Source organism: Macrotis lagotis, chromosome X, assembly GCF_037893015.1.
Source record: "Macrotis lagotis isolate mMagLag1 chromosome X, bilby.v1.9.chrom.fasta, whole genome shotgun sequence".
NCBI classification, from domain to species: domain Eukaryota; kingdom Metazoa; phylum Chordata; class Mammalia; order Peramelemorphia; family Peramelidae; genus Macrotis; species Macrotis lagotis.
In genome coordinates this window covers 426,938,490-426,963,251 of record NC_133666.1, presented here as the reverse complement: position 1 = coordinate 426,963,251, position 24,762 = coordinate 426,938,490, and the positions used below count along the sequence as shown (strand labels likewise).

Here is a 24,762-nt window from a genome sequence, read left to right as displayed (position 1 = left end):
ATTACTTGGCTGTGCAACCGTGGGCAAGTCACTTGACCCCACTGCCTTGCAAAAAATAAACAAAAGAATTTACTCATGATCTGGATTTCTGAATTAACTGTTTCCTCTCTTGAGTCCCTCTCCAAAATCTAAATGTTGCATAGGTATATTAAACAGACACATTCACTCAAGGGTTTTTGTTCAGTTCCTCATATATTGGGGTATCTTATTTTGATGTAATGAACCAGCAGGCAACTGCCTGGGACTAAAATAGGCCCTAATCATCATTTTTTGCTTTCTTTAAACAACTTTTCTTTTTCTCAATAGAATTTTTGTATCTTCATAAAGCTCGGTGGCACAATAGATAAAGTGTTGGATCTGTAGTCAAGAGTTCCTGAATTCAGATCTGGCCTCAGACATTTTACTAGCTATGTGATCTTGGGTAAGACAATTAGCTCAGTTTCCTGATCTGTATAATGAGCTGGAGAAGTGATATGGCAAACCATATCAGTATCTTTGCCAAGAAAACCCCAAATGAGATCATGAGCAAAGATTTTTTTGTGTCTTCAGAATTTCATTCTTGAGAGTTAATCATCCTTTTAAAGAATTTTATTTCTTGGCATGCTGCCTAACCTTTCCCTTAAGCCTTTGAAATCTCTTCCCCCAAAATCTATGGTGACTGTCAGAAAATAAATAAATTTATCTCCAAGAATTTATTAAGCGTCTATCTAATTAATTTAACTCATGAGGGCTGATTGAGGTCACTAAATGAGAAAGTATAAGAAGAGAAGAAGGTTTGGGACAGAATTTTAGGACACAGAACATTTAGGGATATGAAATGGATCATGACTCAGGAGAGGAGACTAATAATCTAGGCTATCTCTAATCACTACTTCATGTTAACATCATTTCAGCCCCATTTTTATTGAGGAAAGATGGAAATCTTAATAAATAGGTATGGGGGTGGCTAGGTGGTACAGTGGATACAGCTCTGGCCCTGTAGTCAGGAGTACCTGAGTTCAAATCCAGCCTCAGACACTTAATAATTACCCAGCTGTGTGGCCTTGGGTAAGCCACTTAACCCCATTGCCTTTCAAAAAAAAAATCTAAAAATAAATAAATAAATAGACAGATAATAATATATATATATATATGGAGCAACTACTCTGCATGTAGTATTAAGCAAGTCATTATGAGGAATTCAAAGAAATATAGAATATGGTTCCCTTCTATTCAGAAAGTTACAATGTAGTTGGGAGATAAAGCATACCCAGTGATCAGATTTCTCATCTTTGCTTGGTTCACACAGCACACTTCTGCTGTGATGCTATTCTTAAAATTCCTCTCCCTCCTAAGAAGACTAGTTGTCATAGGTACTGGTAGAAGAAGAGGGGAGCAGAACCTTCTGCCCCTTTTTTCTCTCCAGCTGCTGCCAGAATGAAAATGCTTTATCTGTCATCCCTGGGGAAGGTGGCATTGGTAATAGCAAAAGTTGCCTTTTGAAGTGTCACCACAACTTCATGCTACATGTTGACAGAAGAGAAAACAGAAAATGCTCTGCTTGGGATGTATGTGTAGGGGATATATGAAGCCAGGCAAAATCCCATTATGTAATTCTATTATAATAAAGTATTATGAATAGTGAAGCAGTTTCCAATATCTTAGCACATCACTTTGTTACTTAGGTTATAAAGAATTTCCCACAAGTGAAAAACACATCAGAAAATGCTTTCTGTGGTTCTTGTTCAAATAATAATCACTCTCTATATTATACTCTTTATATATGGGCAGCTAGATGGAGTAGTGGGTAGAATAGTCCTGAAGCCTGGAGGACCTGAATTCAAATTTGACCTCAGACATTTACTAGCTTTGTGACCTTGGGCAAGTCACTTAACCCTAATTGCCCCTCATCTAGGACTTTCTCCAGCCATCTTGATTCATATCAGATGGCTCCAGAGGAGAAAGTGAAAATGGTGTCTCAAATCCGATTCATGTGCATGTTACAGCATCACATTTCCTAATATCATTGGGGCAGCTAGGTGGCACAGTGGATAGAGCACTGACCCTAGAGTCAGGAGGACCCGAGTTCAAATTTGCTCTCAGACCCTCAATAATTACCTAGCTGTGTGGCCTTGGGCAAGTCACTTAACCCCATTGCCTTAAATAAATAAAAAAACTTTTTTTAAAAATGGACAAACATTCTATAGTTCATTCTATAAGTGTTTTGTTGTTTGTACTGAAAGAAAGGAGAAATAGAGCAGTAAGTTTCTTAAGGTGGATATTCAGAGACCTCATGTACAATATAAGCATTGTAGAACAGATCAGACTTCAGATGAAGGTGAAGCTAGACTGGAACATGGAGGTTTGATCTTAATTGTACCATGGACCCCTTTGACAGATTAGTGAAGTTTATGAAGCCTTATTAGATTGAGATTTTTAAGTTCAGAAAATAAAATATATGAAATTACAGAAGAAATCGATAATGCTGAAATAGTTATCCAAATATAAAAACAACTTCAAAGACCCTTTGCAATCTATGCATAGACCCCCCACCCCGAGAATCTATAGAACCATTTTGGGAAATGGCTAACAGACCCTACCTCACTCTCCTTACCACATGCCTTCAAACTATGAGATTCTATGGAGGGAAAAAAAAAATGAGCTTTTTAAAACACTTTGCCTTTATCAAGCAACATTTACCCTTAAACTTTCCTAATCCCCTTTTCCACCTCAAACATCTTAGCCATCCCTTCTAGTATATTAAATTCTCAAACTGGCCATAAAAACAAATGACAAAACGTTGCTAGAGCTCTAAAGAGAAAAGGAATGGAGATCAAGCCATATATGTATGATGCACTGTATTCAGGGCATATCTTTTCCTTTACTAGAAAATTTAGACAAGTCTGAGAATGTGATCTCTAGGAATGTAAACATGAATTTCAAAACAAAAATTTTGGATGCTCCACTCATTTTAATGAAATTTAAATTTTAACTCTTATAAAGAAACATAATCTTTAAATATATAAAATAATTTATGACATATATATATATATACATATATACATATATACCAGTTCACCTCTACATTGGTAGAAAGGAGCTTCCCAAGTAAAGAGAAAAATAGGAATTTAGACTTCTAAAATTTTTCTTTAAAATAATCCTAGTGCTCATTTCTATAGAATATTAAAGTTTGTAAAATAACTGACTCACAATGCCAGGATGGAAGAGGGAGTTCAAGTATGATTACCTTCATTTTTTTAGGTGAAGAAACTAATTTGGAGAACTGGAATGACTTACCAACAATTTACTCTTTTTTTGCTATGGCTTTGTCAAGTCAGACTGACACTCTATGGGTAACAATTGTATCATGATAACATTACTAGAAATCAAATTCCCAGATTTTATAGTGAAACCTTATAGTGAAACAACCAATGGAAAGACATGCTCTGAACAAAGAGAATCAGGCATCTTTGACTTTATATCCCTATCCATTTCTTCTCACAGAGTTAACTGTAGGCATGAGACTCAAGCTCATGTCAAATCTGATGTTCATTGGAGTATCCTCTCTATTACATAGCAGTGCTTCCTGAAAAACTAAAAAATGCTTTTATTGCATTCAAAGGAACTAGACTTAAAAACAATTCAGTGGAAGCAGCTGGGTGCCACAGTGGATAGAGAGCACCAACCCTGGAGTCAGGAGGACCTGAGTTCAAATCCAACCTCAGATACTTAATAATTACCTAACTGTGTGACTTTGGGCAAGTCAAGCCCACTGCTTTGCAAAAAACACACAACAAAAAAATCCAATTCAATGGATTGTAGGAAGCATATTGAGTTACATAATGTTGAAACAATATTAATTTAAAATTTTATTGGTGTAAAAATACAATGAAAACTTATTTTTATTCATTATTTTAAACTCAATAAAACTTTAAAAATTTAACCACTTATTTTAACCCTTGAATCAGTTCTAAAGCTTTCCTAATTTTTCTACTGATCATATCCACCTATTTAAAGAGGAGGCACACAAGATCCTACCATACTACTGGGACATGTCCTCTTCACTGAACCAGTTAGTTTAAACCTGTAATATCTTTTCCCTTGATTTGATCAGACATCAAAAATGATAATTTCACCTTCAGCAAACTCTTAGATTTTTTGGTATGTTCCCTTCTCAGAATCATGTTTTAAAATGCATAAAATAAAATACATAGGATTGCCAAGGAAACTAATTATATTGAATTGAAGATGTAATTTTTCCTCCTCCAAAAAAAGATAAAAATAAAGATGGGGCACATAAGAGTCTCAATATGCACTTCAAATGGTATAAGATTGTGTGTGCATTTATGAATGCAGAGAAAGGTAGCATGGGATAGTGGGTCATAATGGATAGTGTTGGATTTGAATTCTTGAAGACCTGAATTCACGTCCTGTTTCTGACACATACTAGCTGTGTGAGTCTAGGAAAATCACTTAACTTATGTTTGCCTCAATTTCTTCATATGTAAAAGGAAGAGCTTGGACTAGATGACTATTAAGGTATCTTCCAATGATCCAGGAAATAAACAATTCAGCAAGATTGGTTCAGGATCTATGAAAAAGGGACAAATTTATGACCAAACAAGAATGAGAATAAAACATAAACTGCAAAATGAATGATTTTGACTATGTGAATTAAAAAAGTTTTTCATTAAGAAAATCAATGCTGCCAAAATTAGAAGGAAAGCAGAAGGCTGGGAAAGAATCTTCACAAGGAGTTCTGATAAAGGTCTAATTTCTAAAATATATAGAGAATTGCATCAAATTTATAAGGTTACAAGTCATTCCCCAACTGAGAAATGATCAAAGAATATGAATAAACAGTTTTCAAATGAAGAATTAAAGCTATATATAATCATATGAAAAAATTCTCCAAATCATTGTTGATTAGAGAAATGAAAATTAAAACAACTATGAAGTATCACCGCACACCTATCAGATTGACCAAGATGAAAAAAAGGGAAAATGATCAATGTTGGAGAGGTTGTGGGAGGATTGGGACATTGATCCATTGCTGATGGAACTGTGAACAGAAAAACTCCATTCTGGAGAGCAATATAGAACTATATCCAAAGAGCAATAAAATTGTTCATACCCTTTGACCCAGCAATTCCAATTCTAGGCATATGTCCAGAAGAAATCATAAAAAAAATGTTAAAAGTCGCACATATTCTAAAATATTCATAGCAGGGTTTTTTTGTAGTGGCAAAGAATTGGAAATTGAAGCTTTGCCCAACCATTGGAGAATGGCTAAACAAGTTATGGTACATGAATACTATAGAATATTATTATTCTATAAGAAACTATAAATGGTTGGATTCTAGAGAAGCATGGAATAACGTATGGGATCTAATGCTGATCAAAGGGAGTAGAACCAAGAGAACAATGTACATACACATCAACAACATTGTGAGATGAACAACCTTAATGGAAGCAGCTTCTCTCAGCAGTTCAGAGAGCTAGGATAACTGTATTTGACTGTTTGTGGTCAATGTTATCCCCATCCAGAGGAAGAAAAACAAAACAAAACAAACAAAAACCCCTTCAGAATCAGATGAACACTTTATAAAAATTATCTTATGAATCTCTTTCCCTTAATCCTAATTTCTCATACTGAAAATGACAACTCTGTAAACATGTTTATCAGAAATATGAATGTACAATGTTAACCTCGCTGTTCACTGCTGAGGGGAAGGAGTGGGAAAGGAGAGTGGAAGGAAATTTTGTAACTTATATACATGTGCATTTGGATGGAAAAAAAATTTAAAAAGAAAGCAAAAAAATAAATTTAACATATTTCAAAATTAAAAAAAAAGATTGGTTCAAATCAAATTTATAACAAACACTGGTTATGTGGCCCTGAACAAATTATTTCATTTCTCAAAGCATCCTGAGCATTTCTTTAAAACTCTAAGGTGCAGTCACTAAGTCTGTATCCCAAAGAGATCATAGAAAAGGGCAAAAGATCCACAGGCACAAAAATATTGTAGTGGCTCTTTTTGTGATGGCAAAGAATTAGAAATTTAGGGGATGCCAATCAGCTGGGAAATGACTGAACAAGTACTGGTATATGAAGGTAATGGAATACTATTGTGCTATGAGAAGTGATGAGCAAGTGGAGTTCAGAAAAACCTGGAAAAACTTACATGAATTGATGCTGATTGAAGTGAGCAATGTGCACAGTAACAACAGCATTGTGTGATGAACAACTGTGATAGATTTAGCTCTTCTAAGCGTACAATGATCCAGGAAAATCCCAAAAGACTCATGATGGAAAATGCTAAACACACCCAGAGAAGGGACTATGGAGTCTATATGCAGATTGAAGCATACTATTTTCACTTTTTTTTTCATGGTTTTTGCATTTTGATCTATTTCTTCTTTCACAACATAACTAATGTGGAAATGTTTTACATGATTGTACATATAGCCTATATCATTTTGCTTGCCATCTTGGGGAGGGTGGAAGGGAAAGAGAAAAACTTGGAACTCAAAATTTTATAAAAAATGAATGTTGAAAGCTATATATGTGATTGGAAAAAATAAAAGTACTTTAAGGTGTAGAACAGGTTTGTTCCAAAGGGAACTCTAAATGAGGAGCTCCCAAGCCAGTAAAATCATAGATCCAGTAAACATAATAATAGTAATAGTAATAATAATAATAATCATAATAAGTATGTAAATATATGATATATATATACATTAACATCATAAAATAAGGCAATGTGATATAATGGAAAAAGCATTAGACCAGATATCAAGAAAACTAAATTAGAGTCCAAGATTTATCCTTATGTAGCCTTGGGCATATCAGGGACAATGAATGGAAGTTTTTATTGTTCAATTATTTTAATTCATGATCCCATTTGGCATTTTCTCAGCAAAGATACTGGAGTTGTTTGCTATTTCTTTCTCCAATTTATTTTACAGATAAGGAAACTGAGGCAAACAGGGTTAAGTGACTTGCCCAGAGTTACACAGCTTGTGTCTGAGGCAAATTTAACTGAGGAAGATGAGTCTTCCTAACTCTAGGCTCAGCACTCTGCCCACTCTGCCACCTAGATTGAAGTTATAAAAATTAGTCTTGCTAAAAGAAAAAACACTTCCTAGTATTCAGAACTATTCAAAAATGGATAAAGTGATCTTAGGAGATAGTGAACTCCTCCTGACTAGGGGTCTTCAGTCAGAGATTGAATAATCACTTATCAGGTGGGAATTCTTTTTTAGGTATGGCTTGGATTGGGATGACTGCTGTCATTTCTTCCAACTTTGAAACTCTTTGATTCTATGATTTTAATCTCTGTAGATCTGTTTCCTGATTTGTAAACTGAAGGTTGGAACAAGGCTCTGTAAGGTCTGCTCCAGCTATGAAATTGTGTGATTTTTGTGTATGCATTCGAATGTGAATATTCATTATTTAGAAGCTGTGCATATTTTAGTATATTCATATGTTTATGTGTATGCCAGCTGTGGAAATCAAAGTAGAAATTCTGTATCTGAAAGTCAAGTTTAAGAGATTTATCCCAGGAATGGAACAGATTGAAACAAAATCTTTACCAAACTATAAAGTACCAAAGACTCAGCCTTGAAAAGAGTAGAAAGGAGAAATGGGTTCTAAGTAGTATAAGGTAGAAGAATGTCATGCCTGTCCCTCAGGGTACCTCAGAGGGAGAAGGAGTAACAACTCTAAGGTTCATACTGCTGGCTGGTATCCTGCATGTGACTAATTAGCTGAATAATTGTGAGCTATATGTAACTACTCCCTTTTCCTAAGAATTTCTGTGCTTCTAAATGGAAAAGTGATTCCTTTGTTCTAGGTCCTCTAGATGATTTCCTTTTAGTGGACACTATTATTCTGACTGCATTGAGCCATAGAATACTGCAAGGCCTGCTTGATAATGTTCCCCAGTCATTTAAAAATTTAGTTTAACAATACATAGGATCAGTTTGGGGAAGAAGGGGGGAAGATACATAAAAGTGCCTTTTATTCAGACTAAGTTATGGTACTAGATAGACCAGTTATTGAGCTAATCCACTAGTACATCTATTTGGACAGATAAATGGACAATGAACAAGATTTAAAATTGACTGAGAGAAAAACAGCCAGCTGGATCACATCTGAGAAACTGATTGGCATCTTCAAAAATTCTAAATCATTCCCTGAAACAAAACTGATCACTATAACCCCACAAGGCTTTACAAGAATGTTATACAGCAACCAGAATGAGTGTGGAGTGAGGAGCACTAGTCTCAGAGCAGCCCTGCTGTGAGAACCTGCAGTGGGAATCTGGGGAAACCAGCCTGCACCTCCAGAGCACAGCCCACAGATGATAAGGGGGTCAGGGGAGACTACAGAAATATCTCTGCTCTCCCTGGGGCAGGACTCTGCTGTTTGCCCATACTCAGATCCAGCTTGCAGTCTGGCTTCCATACTCAGATAGCAGGGCTCCTCCTCACAGCTCCAGGACAGAGGGGAGTGCCTGTGGTCATCTACATATCAAAGCACAGACAAGAGAGCATAAGACCTTGGAGGAATGAAGGTCCCAGTGGGGAGTCCCAACCCCCGCCAAAGCAGGTGTCCCAATAATACTCAAAAACTCAGGAAGCACCCCAAAACTAGGCACAGGCTGGAGAAATGAGTAAACAGAGAGAAAAAAGAGGAACACTATTGAGAAATTCTTTGTCTATGATCCCAAGGAGGATCCAAATACTCAATCTGAAGATGAGGAAGTACAAGCTCCTGTATCTAAAGACTTCAAGAAAAATGGAAGTTGGGCTCAGGCTATGGCAGAGCTCAAAAAAGACTTTGAAAATCAAGTAAGGGAGATAGAAGAAAAATTAAGAAAAGAAATGAGAGAGAGATGCAGGAAAAACATGAAAATGATGTCAGCAGTTTAGTCAGGGAGATACAAAAAATGCTGAAGAAAATAACATGTTAAAAACCAGCATAGGTCAAATGTACAAAACAGTTCAAAAAGTTATTGAGGAGAAGAATGCTTTAAAAAGTAGAATTGGCCAGATGGAAAAAGAGATAAGAAAGCTCTCTGAGGAAAACAAATCCTTCAGATGTAGAATGGAGCTAAAGGAAGCTGATGACTTTACAAGAAGTCAAGATACACAACTTCAACACCAAAAGAATGAAATATTAGAAGAAAATGTGAAACATCTCACTGAAAAAACAATTGATTTGGAAAACAGATTTAGGAAAGATAATTTAAAAATTATTGTGATACCTGAAAGTCATGATCAGGAAAAGAGCCTTGACCTCATTTTTAAAGAAATTTTACAGGAAAATTGCCCTGATAGCCTAGAAGCAGAGGGTAAAATAGAAATTGAGAAAATCTACTGATCTCCCCTTGGAAAGAGATTAAAAAAACAACCCCCAGGAATATTATAGCAAAGTTCCAGAACTTCCAAGTCAAAGAGAAAATATTACAAGCAGCCAGAAGGACACAATTCAAATATTGTGGAGTTGCAGTCAGGATCACACAGGACTTAGCAGCAACTACATTAAGGGCCCATAGGGCTTGGAATATAATATTCCAGAAAGCAAAAGAGCTTGGAATGCAACTGAGAATCAACTACCCAGCAAAACTGAACATCCTCTTCCAGGTGAAAAGATGGACTTTCAATGAACCAGGGGAATTTCAAATGTTCCTGTTGAAAGGACCAGAGTTGAACAGAAAGTTTGACCTACAAATACAGGACTCAGGTGAAGCATAGAGAGTGGAGGAGAAGGGTAAAATATGAGGGATTTAATGATGATGAACTGCATGTATTCATGCATAGAAAAATGATACTGATAATACTCATAATGAAACTTCTCATTTAATAGAGCAAGTAGAAGGAGCTTTTATAGATGAAGCACAGGAGAGAGCTGACTAAAAGGGAAATGCACTGGGAGTAAGAGAAAGGAAAGGTGGAATAGGCTAAGATATTTCAAATACATATATATATATGTATATATATATATTCACATTGAGCTTTTGCAATCATATGGAAGAGGGGAGGCCAGGGGGAATGAGGAAACCTTCACTGTTATCAGAAATGGCTCAGAGAGGACACAGCATACATACTCAATAGGGTATAGACATCTAAAGTAAAAAGGAGAGAAGGAGGAAAGGGAGAAGGGTGGAGATGTGGGTGATAGAGGAGAGGGCAGATCATAGGAGAGAATAGTCAGATATAACACATTTTCTTTTTTACTTCTTGCAAGGGGTTGGGATTGGGTGGCTTGTCTGGGACCACAGGGCCAGGTGGTTGCTGATCTCAGGGGTGGTATGTAGGCTTGGGGCCTCTTGGCCCCAGGGCCAGTGATCAGTCCGCTGCGCTACTCAGTCACCCTACAGCACATTTTAGAAGAGGGACAGAGTGAAAGAAGAAAGAAAAAATAATATGGGCGTGGGGAGGAATGGATAGAGGGAATTACAGTCAGCAACAGCAACAGTAGAAAAATATGGAAGTAACTTTTATGATGGACTTATCATAAAAAAAATGTGTTCCACCTGAGACAGAGATGATGGTATCAGAACACAGACTGAAACACATTTTTTTTTCCTCTTTACTTTATTTCTCATGAGGGTCTATGTTCTTGGGGGGGGTATTATGTTTGCTCTTAAGAGTATTTTAGTAATGTATATAAAAATACATCACTTGTACAAAAATATTCATAGCAGCTCTGTTCATGGTGGCAAAGAATTGGAAACTAAGTAAATGTCCTTCAATTGAGAAATGGCTTAACAAACTGTGGTATATGTATGTGATGGAACACTATTGTTGTATTAGAAGCCAGGAGGGATGGGAATTCAGGAAATCCCAAAAAGATTTGCATGGACTGATGCTGAATGAGATGAGCAGAACCAGAGGAACATTGTGCACCCTAGCAGCAACATGGGGGTGATGATCAACCTGCAACATGGGGGTGATGATCAACCTTGATAGACTTGTTTATTCCATTAGTGCAATCAGGCACAATACTGTATTCATATTCTTAAGGATACAATTTCTCTTTCCACATTCAACTTAGATCAATGTATACCATGGAAACAACATAAAGACTAACAGACTGCCTTCTGTAGGGGGTGAGGACAGAAGGAAGCAAGATTAGGGAGAAAACTATAAAAAAAATTTAAAAAAGAATGCTATACAACTACAAAAACTGGACCACTACAATATCTAAAGAATGAAAACTGGTAACCCAAAGTCAGTGGAAAAAGAGATAATGGGTACACATAGGCTTCAGCAGTTAGCCATGTGTTAAGAATAAGGCTTGACATAAAAGTTATGGAGGCGGTATATTTTAGTAGAAATAGACAAGGTCTGGATTTGAATCCTGCTTCAAATACTAACTGTATGAATCTAAGTAAGTTGCTTATTCATTTTATCTCAGTTTCCTTATCTGTAAAATAAGAATAAGAACAATATATCTCTGAATTGTCATAAGGATAATATAAAGTAATATATCATATATCATATCATATTAATTATATTATATTATATTTATAATATATATATTATATGGTGCTATGAATACATATATATATATATATATATGAAATGCCTTGCAAACTTTAAAATACTACATAAATGCCAGCCAATATTATTCTCCAGGAAATATAGAATTAAAAAAAAGAAATGAGGAATAACTGATAGGCAACATCTGCACTGGTCTACTATTCACATAGTGTTAAAAGATTTGAAGAAAAGTCTCCAGTCTGTTGAAAGAATCCTTTTTTTTTTTAAGATTTAGAAAAGGACATTCACAAGAGTTGTATAGCATAAGGAAGTGTAAGTGAATTGTAATCTGTAACATTGAAAGAAGGTTTTTTGTTTTGTTTTGTTTTTTAGGTTTTCGCAAGGCAAACAGGGTTAAGTATTGCCCAAAGACCATACAGCTATTTAATTATTAAGGGTCTGAGACTGGATTTGAACTCAGGTACTCCTGACTCCAGGGCTAGTGCTCTATCCACTGCGCCACCTAGCCACCCCTCACCACCTAGCTGCCCTGAAAGGAGTTTTGATAGTAAAGGGATCATGATTCCTTAAAGTATCAAAATATATATGAAAAGTAAATAATGTTCAGTACAGCTAATAAAGTATGTATCATTAGCTCATGCAGTCAATAATTATTATTATTTATTTTTACGAAGTATTTTTCCAACAACAGTATTGTGAGGTCGATACTATACATATGATTATTTCCAATTCATAGATAAAGAAACTAAAGTTTAGAAAGGTTAAATAATTTGCCTAAACTCATTCAAGGAAGCTAAGTGGTACAATGGATAGAGTGGATGGAGACAGGTCTGAAGTCAGAAAGATTCATTTACTAGCTATACACACTTAACCCTGTTTGCCTTCAGTTTCTTCATCTGTAAAAAGTGGTAGAAAAGAAAATGGCAATAACTCCAGTATCTTTGCCAAGAAAATTCCAAATGAGGTCACAAAGAGTTGGACATGACTGATAAATGACTGAAACTCATATAACTAGCAAATGACCTAGATCTTCTGAACTTCAGATCTTATGCTTTTTCTATTATTCCAAACTGTCTCAATTCAATTCATCAGTTTGTTATAATAATTCCTAAATAATATCACTAATCATTATGGGGATTTAGTAAGCTTTCAATTAATTAGACTTTAAGTACTGATCAATTTTGTGAGTGGTTTCCTAATTTTTATAACCTTCAGATATCCAAATTCCATTAAAGTACATTGCTACACTAAGTATGCATTTCATAATTTTAAAAAATGAGTAGTGACTTCAACCTCATTCCATTCATATGATAATAATTATTGTGTATTTCTCTCACCTATTTTCTTCTATTTATACTCCTCTCTCTCTCTCTCTCTCTCTCCCCAACTGTGTGTTACATACATACATTCTTCCCTCTTTAAAACAATTTTATGAGAATGAGGTTCAATCATTGCCCTCCCATTTCCCCCTCAATATAAAAGCTATTTTAAATGAGAAAAACTTCATTCTACTTCCTCCTTTTCTCCCAGTGTGCATGCCCTTTTTTCACTTCTTTCATTTACTTATTTATTTATTTATTTATTTTGTTTGTTTGTTTGTTTGTTTTGGGGGGGGGGGATCATCCCAATATAATTGACACTCACTCATGCCCTCTATGTAGAATCCTTCTAACTACCCTAATGTCTTAAGTATTCAATGAATCATTTTCTCATATAGGAAGGTATACACTTTAACTTTATTAAGTCCTTTGTGATTACTTTTTCATATTTACCATTTTATGTTTCTTTTCAGTCTTGTACTTGAATGTCAGATTTTCTAATCAGCTCTAGTTGTTTTTAATTGGGAGTACTTGAAAGTCTTCTATTTCATTATTATCCTTTTTTTTTCCCCCTTGAAGAATTGAATTCAGTTTTGCTGAGTAGGTTACTCTTGGGTAATCCTAGATCCTTTACCTTCTGGTATATCATATTCCAAGCCCTCTTGTTTTTTTTAATGTGGAAGCTGATAAATATTGTGTGAGTCTGATTGTGATTCCACTATTTGAATTGTTTCTTACTATATGTTTATAATATTTTCTCATTGACCCAGAAGATCTGGAATCTGGCTATAATATTTCTGGGAGTTTTCATTTTGGGAATCTCTTTCTAGAAGTGACAATTTGGGGGCAGCTAGGTGGCGCAGTGGATAAAACACCAGCCTTGGAGTCAGGAGTACCTGGGTTCAAATCCAGTCTCAGACACTTAATAATTACCTAGCTGTATGGCCTTGGGCAAGCCACTTAACACCATTTGCCTTGCAAAAACCTAAAAACAAAAACAAAACAAAACAAAAAAAGAAGTGACAAGTCTTTCAATTTTTGTTTTATCTTCCAGTTCTAGGATACTATACTGGGGAAGTTTTCCTTTATAATATCTTGAAATATGCTGGGCTCTTTATTTTTGATCATGACTTACTGGTAGTTCAACAATTTAAATTATCTCCTTTTTATTTATTTTCCAAGTCATTTGTTTTTCTGATGAAAATTTTCACAATTTCTTCTCTTTTTTTCATTTTTTTTAGACTTCATTTTATTGTTTCATGGGGTTTCATGAAATGATTAGCTTTCACTTACACAATTCTAATTTTTAAGGAGCTATTTTCTTCAGTGAGCCTTTTATACAACTTCTTCCATTTGGCCAATTCTACTTTTTAAGTTCTTCAGTATTTTTTTGTGCCTCTTTTACCAAGTTGTTAATTGGTTTTTTTTTCATAATCTTCTTACATCACTCATTTCCCAATTTTTCTGCTACCACTTTTATTTCTTTAACTTCAGTAATTCTTTTTTTTGTTTTGTTTTATTTTATTTTTTAATTCTCATTTTGTACAAATGTTTTTTTACATTAACAAAATATTCTTGTTTAAGAGTAAACAAAATACCCCTCCCCCCATGAATATAGACTTGCTTGGGCGATAAAGTAAAGGGGAGAGGAAAAAAATTAAAATTAAAAAAATAATAGTAATAATTGTAGGTATGGCCAGGTGGCACAATGGACGAAGCACCAGCCCTGGAGCCATGAGCACCCGAGGCCACATCCACCCCCGTAGACCCAACAATCACCCAGCCATGTGACATGCAAGCCACCCGGTCCCCACTGCCCTGCAAAAACCAAAATGAAGAAAAAAAAAAGACCCAAAATAAAATAAAATAGCAATAATAGTAGGGGTGGCTGGGTGGCAGACAGAGCATTGGCCCTTGAGCCAGGATCACCCGGGTCCAAATCCGGCCTCAGACACTCAAAGATCACCCTGCTATGTGGCCCCGGGCAGGCCACCCAGCCCCATTTGCCCTGCACCCTCCCCCAAATAATAATAATAAAAAATGTGCTTCAGTCTTTGTTCCAACACCAACTCTGTCACAGGTGGATCGCATTCTTTATGGTAAGTCCATCGCAAAAGTTGCTTCCATATTTTTCCAACATTGCCATTGCTGATCACAACTCCCTCCTTTCTTATTTCTCCACTACCATGTACTATATTTTCTCTCTCCTTTCACTCTGACTCTGCTGTAGGGTCACTGAGTGGCGCAGCAGACAGATCCTTGATCCTGGGGCCACGAGGCCCTGAGCCCCCATACCACCCCTTAGGCCCAGAATCCAGGCCCTATGGGCCTGGACAGGCCTTCCAATCCCAGTCCCTTGCAAGAAGTAAAAAAGAAAATGTGTTACATCTGACCACTCTGCCCCCATGGTCCATCCTCTCCTCCTTTATTCACATCCCCACCCCTTCCCCCTGCTCCCCCCCTCCTTCTTACTCCAGAGGTCTATACCCCATTGAGTATATTTGCTGTTTCCTCTCCTAGCCATCTCTGATGAGAGCAAAGGTTCCCTCATTTCCCCCTTGCCTCCCCCCTTCCATATCACTGCAATAGCTCATTGTAATAAAGAAAAAAAACTTATTATATGAAATATCTTGGCCTATTCCCCCTCTCCTTTTTCTTTCTCCCATTACATTTCCCTTTTTTTTTCTATTGACTCCATTTTTACACCATATTTTATCTTCAAATTCAGCTTTCTCCTGTGCTTCAAGTATAAAAGCTCCCTCTACCTGCTCTATTAACTGAAAAGGTTCATATGAGTATTATCAGTGTCATTTTTTCTATGCAGGAATACATGCAGTTCATCATCATTAAGTCCCTCATATTTTCCCCCTCTCTTCCAATCTTCATGCTTCACCTGAGTCCTGTATCTGAAGATCAAACCTTCTGTTCAGCTCTGGCCATTCCAAAAGGAACATTTGAAATTCCCCTGGTTCATTGAAAGTCCATCTTTTTCCCTGGAAGAGGACATTCAGCCTTGCTGGGTAGTTCATTCTTGGCTGCATTCTAAGCTCTTTTGCCTTCTGGTATATTATATTCCAAGCCCTATGAGCTTTCAATGTAGTTGCTGCTAATTCCTGTGTGATCATGACTGCAGCTCCACAATATTTGAACTGTGTCCTTCTGGCTGCTTGTAATATTTTCTCTTTGACTTGGGAGTTCTGGAACTTGGCTATAATATTCCTGGGGGTTGGTTTTTTGGGATCTCTTTCTCTGGGGGATCAGTGGATTCTCTCCATTTCTATTTTGCCCTCTGCTTCTAGGATATCAGGGCAATTTTCCTGTAATAATTCTTTGAAAATGATGTCAAGGCTCTTTTCCTGATCATGACTTTCAGGTATTCCAATAATTTTTAAATTATCTTTCCTAAGTCTGTTTTCCATATCAGTTGTTTTTCCAATGAGATATTTCACATTTTCTTCTAATTTTTCACTTTTTTTTGGTTTTGAAGTATTGATTCCTGATTTCTGGTAAATTCACCAATCTCCCTGAATTCTATTCTTTGTCTGAAGGATTTGTTCTCCTCAGAGAGTTTTCTTATCTCTTTTTCCATCTGGCCAATTTTGCTTTTTAAGGCATCCTTCTCCTCAATAACTTTTTGAACTGTTTTATCCATTTGACCTAAGCTGGTTCTTAGCATGCTATTTTCTTCAGCATTTTTTTGGATTTCCTTGACTAAGCTGCTGACTTCATTTTCATGTTTTTCCTGCATCTCTCTCCTTTCTTTTCCCAGTTTTTCTTCCAACTCCCTCATTTGATTTTCAAAGTCTTTTTTGAGCTCTGTTATAGCCTGAGCCCAATTTCTGTTTTTTCTTGGAGTCTTTAGATGCAGGAGCTTGTGCTTCCTCATCTTCAGACTGAGTGTTTTGATCCTTCTTGGGCTCATATGCAAAATATTTCTCAATGGTCTTCCTCTTTTTTCTCTGCTTGCTCATTTTCCCAGCCTGGACCTGTTTTTGGGGTGCTTCCCGAGCTTTTGGGACACTCCCACAAGGATCTCAGTGTGTGAGGCTCTGTCCTCCCTCCTGGTCTGTGAATGACCAGATTCACCCCCCCTCTGCCATGGGGCTGAGGTGGGGGGGGCTGCTGTTCTATGGGGGGGGCCTAGACTGCGATCAGAATCTGAATGTGGTCAGAGCCCTAGAGTCCTGTTCCAGGGATAGAGGACAGAGCTCTGCAGTCTCTCTTCACTCCCCTCCCTCAGCTCAATGGGCTCATGCCCTGGAGGCTCCTGCTTACCGGTTCTGCCTGCTTCTGTTTCTGGATCTGGGCTGTAGAAAGACCAAGCTGCTGGCTGTGTATCCTGATGGCTGGGCTCCACGTGCTCGCTCTGGCAGAGGTCCCCCGCTGTTCCCCCACTTTGTGCCCAGAGGGGTGGCCTGCCAGAGGGGTGGCCTGCCACAGCAAAAGAACTTCAGCCTCCCGGAGGCAGCCCCAGGGTGCTGGGAGCCATGGCTCACAGCAGCGGGGGAGTCTCCTATGCTGCACCCCGGGGAGCAAAGCCTTTCTGCTCTTTTCCAGGTTAGCTTGAGTAGGAGAACTGCTTCACTGGGTCCCTTTGTGGGTTCTGTCTCTCAAAAGTTTAGTTAGAGTCCTTAGCTGATGAGTTTTATCAGAGAGCTCCTAAGACTGGATCCCTTCTTGTCACCATCTTGGCTCCACCCCCAGCTTCAGTAATTCTTTATGGGATTGTATCCAATTACCATTTTTTGAGGCTTTGTTTATAGAGATTTTTCATATTGTTTTCTTCTGAGATGGTGTCTTGCTCTTCCCTGTCACCATAGTAGTTTTTATCGTTAAGTTCTTGTTGTTCCTGTTTGCTCATTTTTCTACCCTGTTTCTTTCTTTTTTTTCCTTTTTTTTTTACAAGGCAATGGGGTTAAGTGGCTTGCCCAAGGCCACAAAGCTAGGTAATTATTAAGTGTCTGAGACTAGATTTGAACTCAGGTACTCCTGACTCCAGGGCCAGTGCTCTATCCGCTGCGCCACCTAGCCACCCTCTACCCTGTTTCTTGACTTTGAAGTTCATGTTAGGGATGGGGAGGTAATAAAGCCTCAGGGCTTTTGTACTACTGTTTCCAGAGCTAGTTCTGGGAGTCTGAAAGTATTTGATGTTTCCAAGGTGGTGTGATATAGGGATAGGTGTGGTCACTGCTCTCTTTATCTGGGAAGAGCCTAGGATCCCTTGCAACAACTGTCCTTGCACTTCTCTTGGTGCTGGAACTGGAACTTACATTGTAGGGAATGGGGTCATGCCCATTAAACCAATTTTCATTAACTATTGCCTAGAGTCAACTAGATATTAAATGAAGTTTTATATAATATATTTAGTTTGTCGGTAGTACAGTGAATATTAGGTCATGACTAACATTACCATTGAAATTTCTAAGTCATTTGTGATACCTAAATGCAATAGAAAATTACTATTCTGTTAGAAATAACAAATATGATGAATACGGAGAAGCATAGAAATTATAAATTATAAATTATAAAATGAAGTAAGCAGATTTACTACACAGTAACTACAACAATGAAAGTGGAAAGACCAACAACCACAAAATAATAATAAAAAATGAATGTTACAAAATGAAAAAAAAGATCACACTTGTCTCCAAAGATGACAAATGAGAAGATACTGGCCTCTACTCTTTTGAAGTTGGTGATTCTTTACATATATATATATATATATATATATATATATATATATATATATATCTTTGCAAGGCAAATGGGGTTAAGTGGTTTGCCCAAGGCCACACAGCTAGGTAATTATTAAGTGTCTGAGACCGGATTTGAACCCAGGTACTGCTGACTCCAAGGCCGGTGCTTTATCCACTATACCACCTAGCCACCCCCAAAGTGGGTGATTCTTGAATGGAGAACAGTAATGTGGGTGGTTTTTTTTCAATATGTTGATTTATTTGGTGGTTTTTTTCTTCCTCTTTTTTTCTTAAAAAAATTCTTTGAGGGGCGGCTAGGTGGAGCAGTGAATAGAGCACCAGCCCTGGAGTCAGGAGTACCTGAGTTCAAATCTGGCCTCAGACACTTTCTAATTACCTAGCTGTGTGGCCTTGGGCAAGCCACTTAACCCCATTGCTTTGCAAAAATCTAAAAAAAAAATTCTTTGAGATTTATGGCCAAGATGACTACTTCAGGAGACATTGTTCCACTCCCAAATACCTATTCCAGCAAAACCCAGTCCAAATAAATATCAAGAAATCCAATGAATAATTACGGTAATTACTACTTTTCCATAAAGACAATAGAAAAGGAAACTACCAATATAATCAGTGCTAGTGAAGGTTAACTTCCCTGAATGACTGAGACAAGACAGAGAAACTTGGAAACTTCAAAGTTTTCTGTCCAGAGGCATCAAGGATTCAGGATTCTCCAAAATAAGTCCAAAGATGGTCAGAAACTTTGGAAGTTCCAGGGAGCTATCATACAATAGACAAAGATCTGCTATGAGTGTTCAGATCAGTGCACCCCAGTGCCTTACACTCTGTTCTGAAAAGCCAACGATGGCCCTGAAAATAACATTCAACCTCAAAGATCAGCAAAGCCTACTTCCAGGAGATGAAGGTCAACATCCTGAATTCCAGATGGAGGACAAACAAGGCTGATTCCCACCTTAAAACATTGCAGGGGATATGGAGCCTGGTCCTACCCAAAGTCCGCTTTCAGGAGAGAACTGAGTGAATAAAGGAAAATGCATCCAGTATCAAAAATTATTATAGATCTAATAGACTCCATAAAAGCTATAAGTAAAGACCTACAAGTAAAAATGGATTCTCCACAGGCTTCATGAATACTTAGAAGAAATGAAGATTAAAAATTAAATAAGTTATTTGGAGGAAAGAATTGGAGGGAGAATAAGTAGCTTAGAACAGAAAGCTGTCAACCTTGTTGAATAAATGGATTCTTGAAAACTAGAATAACTCAAATAGAAATCAATTACTTCACAGAGAGCTAAAAATATTAGAAAAAACTCTAAATATGATAAAATAAAAGAAAATTTATTAAGAAATTTATTATTAATAAAGAAAACTGATCTAAAAACAGGAAAAGGGAGATATAATTGTATTTCCTGAAGTTCTTGACAAAAAAAAGCCAGGATACTATATTTCAAGAAATCATAAATGAAAAGTGCCCAGATCTATTAGCATCACATAGCAGAAGAAAAGAAAAGATAGAAAGAATCCATTGATCATTTCCTGAAAGGAGTCCCAAACGGAAAAGTCAGGAATACCAAGCCCAAAATCCAGAGCTCACAAGGCAAAGGAAAAAATATAGCAGGTAGGTATTCACAAAGAAGTTGATGCCAAAACTTTCACATTCATCCATAACATAAGATGTTTTTCATAAAGTTCTTTTTTATTAGGTTTTTTTTTTTGCAAGGCAATGGGGTCAAGTGACTTGCCCAAGATCACACAACTAGATAATTTATAAGTATCTGATACTGGATTTGAACTCAGGACCTCCTGACTCCAGGACTGGTGTTCTATTCACTGCATCACCTAGCTACCCCTTTGATAAATTTCTTACTGATTTCTCTTTGCTGTAAAGCTCATCTGAGATATTTCAAAGTGTTATAACAGGATATACCAGTCTACCATCTCAAAAATAAATTTCTGTTGAATTGAATCTAAGTGTTTTAAATGAATCCTTTGGGAACAACAACTCAATGTCTCCTCTCATTGTTCATCCCACATCCAACTTTCTTTAATCCGACATTTCAACAATTTATTTCGACAAACATCCTTCATCAGAGTAGGGCCACAAACAAAATATAGGGCTTTGCCTATAATAAACATTCAATAAAGGTGTTGGTTGATCCCTCCCTACAACCACAGCTACCATTTCCATCTGTCTGCTAAGCCACCTCTTTTTCATTGTTTAAATAGCATCTGAAATCCTATCCCTTTATGAACCCTGAACTTGTCATGAAGAACCACACCCACCTTCTCCAAAGTGGGGCCACTCAACCTTTTCCAAAGTAGGATATAAAAATATAGTGCCATGTAGTAAACATTCAATAAATGTATTTTTTGTGTCTGCCAAGGTACCTTTCTTTAAATAGTTTATGAATTTCTGTCTGTTTTGTAAAACCTTCCTATGCAGTTGAGGAGTTACTGTTTTCCTTCATTGTTCTCAGGTTTGACACATAATCCTCATCAATTAAACAGCAATAAATTAGCAAACATTTATTTAGTACCTATCATGTGTCAGAAACTATACCAAGGCATATAAATTCAAAGAAATTAATAATCCATACTCACAATTAATTTCCATTCTAACAGGGGAGAAAGTATAAATATCAGTATATGGCAGAATAATATTTTAAAAATCAAATAAATATAAACTAATTAAATAAATGGTAGTTTGGGAGGAAGGAACTAGCAGTTGAGGGGATAGGTTATGTTAGAAGGTAGTACTAGAGCTGTGTCTTGAAAGAAAAAGTATTTTAGGAAGTGGAGGGAAGGAAGAAGTGTATTGCAGGTTTAGAGTATGGGAAAGATAAAATATCAATGAAGAACAGGGAGAAAGTAAATCTGTCTTTATCACAGAGTACCATAATGCACAAGATTTGAAAGATTATTTGGGACCAGATTGTGAAGGGTTGTAAATGCTAAACAGAGAAACAGTAAGGAGCCCCCTGGAGTTTACTAAGTAAAAGGGAGGCAGACACGGTCAGGTCTGGGCTTAGGAAAATCACTCGGGACACCATATGGAAAACGGATTGAAATTGGGAGAGTCTTGATGAAGAGACCAATTTTTAATTTTATTTAGTTAAGGCAATGGGGTTAAGTGACTTGCCCAAGGTCACAAAGCACGGCAATTATGAAGTGTCTGAGGTCACATTTGAATTCATATCTTCCTGACTCCAGGGCCAGTGCTCTATCCACTGCACCACCTAGTTGCCCCTGACCAATTTTTATAATATATTATTTCATTTTTTCCTATCACAAGCCAAGTCTTCAACATTGACCGATTTATAATCTTCTGAGTTCCACATTTCTGAATTTCACCCCCCCTTCCCGTGGCAGTGAGCAATCTGATATAAGTTGTACATATTTAATCATATTTAGCTTATTTCCACATTAGTCATATTGTGAAAGTAGAATTAGAACTAAAGAGGAAATAACCATGAGAAAGAGAGAAAAAAACATAAAAGAAGTTTTTAAAAGTGAACATAGTATTCTTTGGCCTACTTTCAAAGTCCATAGTTTCTTCTCTGTCCTTTAAGCTGTCCCTGATCACTGAAAAGCTGAGAAGAGCTGAATCTATCATATCATAATTGATCATCTCACAGTGTTACTGTTAATTTGTACAGTGTTCTCTTGATCCTGCTCACCTTATTCACCATCAGTTCATGAAAGTCTTTACAGGCTTTTTTGAAGTTCATCTACATGATTTCTTTTTTTTTCAGGCTTTTAAAAATTTCTTTATTCTTCTAACTATATATAGTGTGAGTTTTCAACTATCATTTTTTTTACATTTTTCTCCCTTTCTTACTTCCCCTCTCCCCCTGTCAGAAAGCAATGTAATATAGGCTCTATATTTATAACAATCTAAACATAGATATATTAATCTTGTTGCAAAAGAAGACACATCCAAACAGAAGGGGGAAAATAGGAAAAAATGACAATTCATATGACAACTTTTTTAAAAATTAAAAATAGTAAATTTTTGGTCTACATTTAAACTCCACAATTTCTTCTCTGTATATACGAATGGTGTTTTTCAACACAAGTCCTTGAGTATGGTCTTTGATTATTGTGCTGCAGAAATGATCAAGTCCAACATAGTTGATCCCTGTATTGCTGTATAATGCTCTTCGGGTTCTGTTCACTTTACTCAGCATCAGTTTATACAAGCCTTTCCACGCTTTCCATGCTGTTCTGAAATCCCATTCCTCATAGTTTCTTATAAAACAATAGTTTTCTATAACATTCATATACCACAATTTAAGAGACCATTGCAATAATCCAGGTGAGAGATGATAAGGTCCACCACTAAGATGGGAGCAATGAGAATAGAGAAAATGGGGGTAGACAAAAGAGGTATTGTGGAAGTAGAAACAGCAAGATTTAGCAACCAATTGCAAACGTGTGGAATGAGAGGGAAGAATTGAGTATAATATTAGGTTTATGAACCTGAGAATAATGGTGGTGTCTTTGATAGAAAGGGGGGATCTAGAAGAGAAGCTGATTTGAGAGCAAAGATATTTAGTTCTGTTCTGGAAAAGATGTGTATGAGATCCAGTCTGAAATGTCCAATAGGTGATTGAAGTTCAAGAGAGAGATTCAATTAGATTGGTGAGTTACTGATAAAAATAATAATAAATAAGAGCTGATGACGTCTCCAAAAGAAAGCATTGAAATGGATCTCTGGAAGAACCTTGGGATACATACACCTTTTGGAGCTATGATATGGATCACAAGCCAGCAAAGAAAACTGAAAAAAGGTCAATACATAGAAAAATAATAAAAAAGTAATGTCATGACAGCTCAGAAAGGAGAATCTGAGGAATTACTAAATAGCATCAAATGCAGCAGATAAGTCAGATTCAAAATGTTAAAAGATCATCAGATTTGGTTATTAACAAATTGGGAATTTTAGAAAATTTTAGAAAAAACTCACAATCACCTTTCTGGGGATATTGTGCATTGAAAAAGAATGTAGGTACTCTGTGAGAAATGGGTGGTAATTTAAACAAGTAGTATTTCCCTTGATTGATAATCATTTACATTGAAGTGTTATAAAACATAAATCATTCCTTTTAAAATTTTTTTTAATTTAAGGCAATGGGGTTAAATGACTTGCCCAAGGTCACACACCTAGACAATTATTTAGTGTCTGAGGTTGGATTTGAACTCAGGTTTTTCCGATGCCAGGGCCAATGCATTATTCATTGTGCCACCTAGCTGCTTCTGAATCATTCTTTAAGTTAATTGAATCTAGGTAATGGAAAAAATGAAAGCCAAGTGATATGATACAGGTGATAGCAGGTAGACCTTGGATTCAGAAAGATCTGGGTTCCAACCTCTGATATATGTTAGTTGTGTGATTACAGGCAAGTCACTTAAAAGTGCAGGCAAATATCTAAAACTATAAATTATAGATGGGTTATCAAACTTCATCAGTACAAGGAGTTCCCTACATGAAAGAAATTTCCAGTCTAGATGCCTCTCCTTCCATTATTAACTAATTGTGGTTTGTTCAATTATTTGGCAGTCTCAAGTTTATATACAATAGTTCACTTTCTCTGCAGCACCAGGATTCTTGTAGTGGTAAGAATACTAGATTGGGCGGGGAGGAGCCTTGAATTCTGAAGTTAGAACTGCAGCTAAAGAGCTATGGAAAAAGGAAATCATTTAGTTATTGGGTCTCAGTTTACTTATTATAATAATTTTGAATTTTGACTTTATGACCTCTATCTAAGTTCCCCTCCATCTCATTCTGACTCAAGAAAGGACAGCTTTCATTTGGGAAATATTTGTGGATTTTTTTTCTGACAGAAAGACAACTATAGAACAATCCCTTTAGGTCACTGAAATTTCCTCAGCACCTGCCATTATAGAAAGAGTTGGTGCTATAACCCTTAACAGAGGACTCTTATTACTGTTCTCCTCTCCTCTCTTTGGGGTTCTGAGTAGTCTATAATTTTGGGTACTGACCCTGAAGTCAGGAGGACCTGAGTTCAAATCTAAACTCGGATGCTTACTTAGCTGTGTGACTTTGGCCATGTCACTTAACCCTGATTGCCTTGCATCCAGTGATCATCCTGATTCATATCTGGCCACTGGACCCAGAGGAGAAGGTGAGACTGGTGACTTAGCACAGTACCCCCTCACTCATGTGATGCATGTCAAGGCGTAACCTTCCTGATGAAATGGGCTTCTTTGAGAAT

The 24,762-nt window shown here is 36.7% G+C and overlaps 1 protein-coding gene across 1 annotated transcript in view; it reads left to right on the top strand.

The window, feature by feature from the left end:
* RGS20 (regulator of G protein signaling 20) overlaps positions 1-24,762 on the top strand; it is a 95,950-nt gene that overhangs the window by 41,910 nt on the left and 29,278 nt on the right. The gene's annotated exons all lie outside the window — the stretch shown is intronic.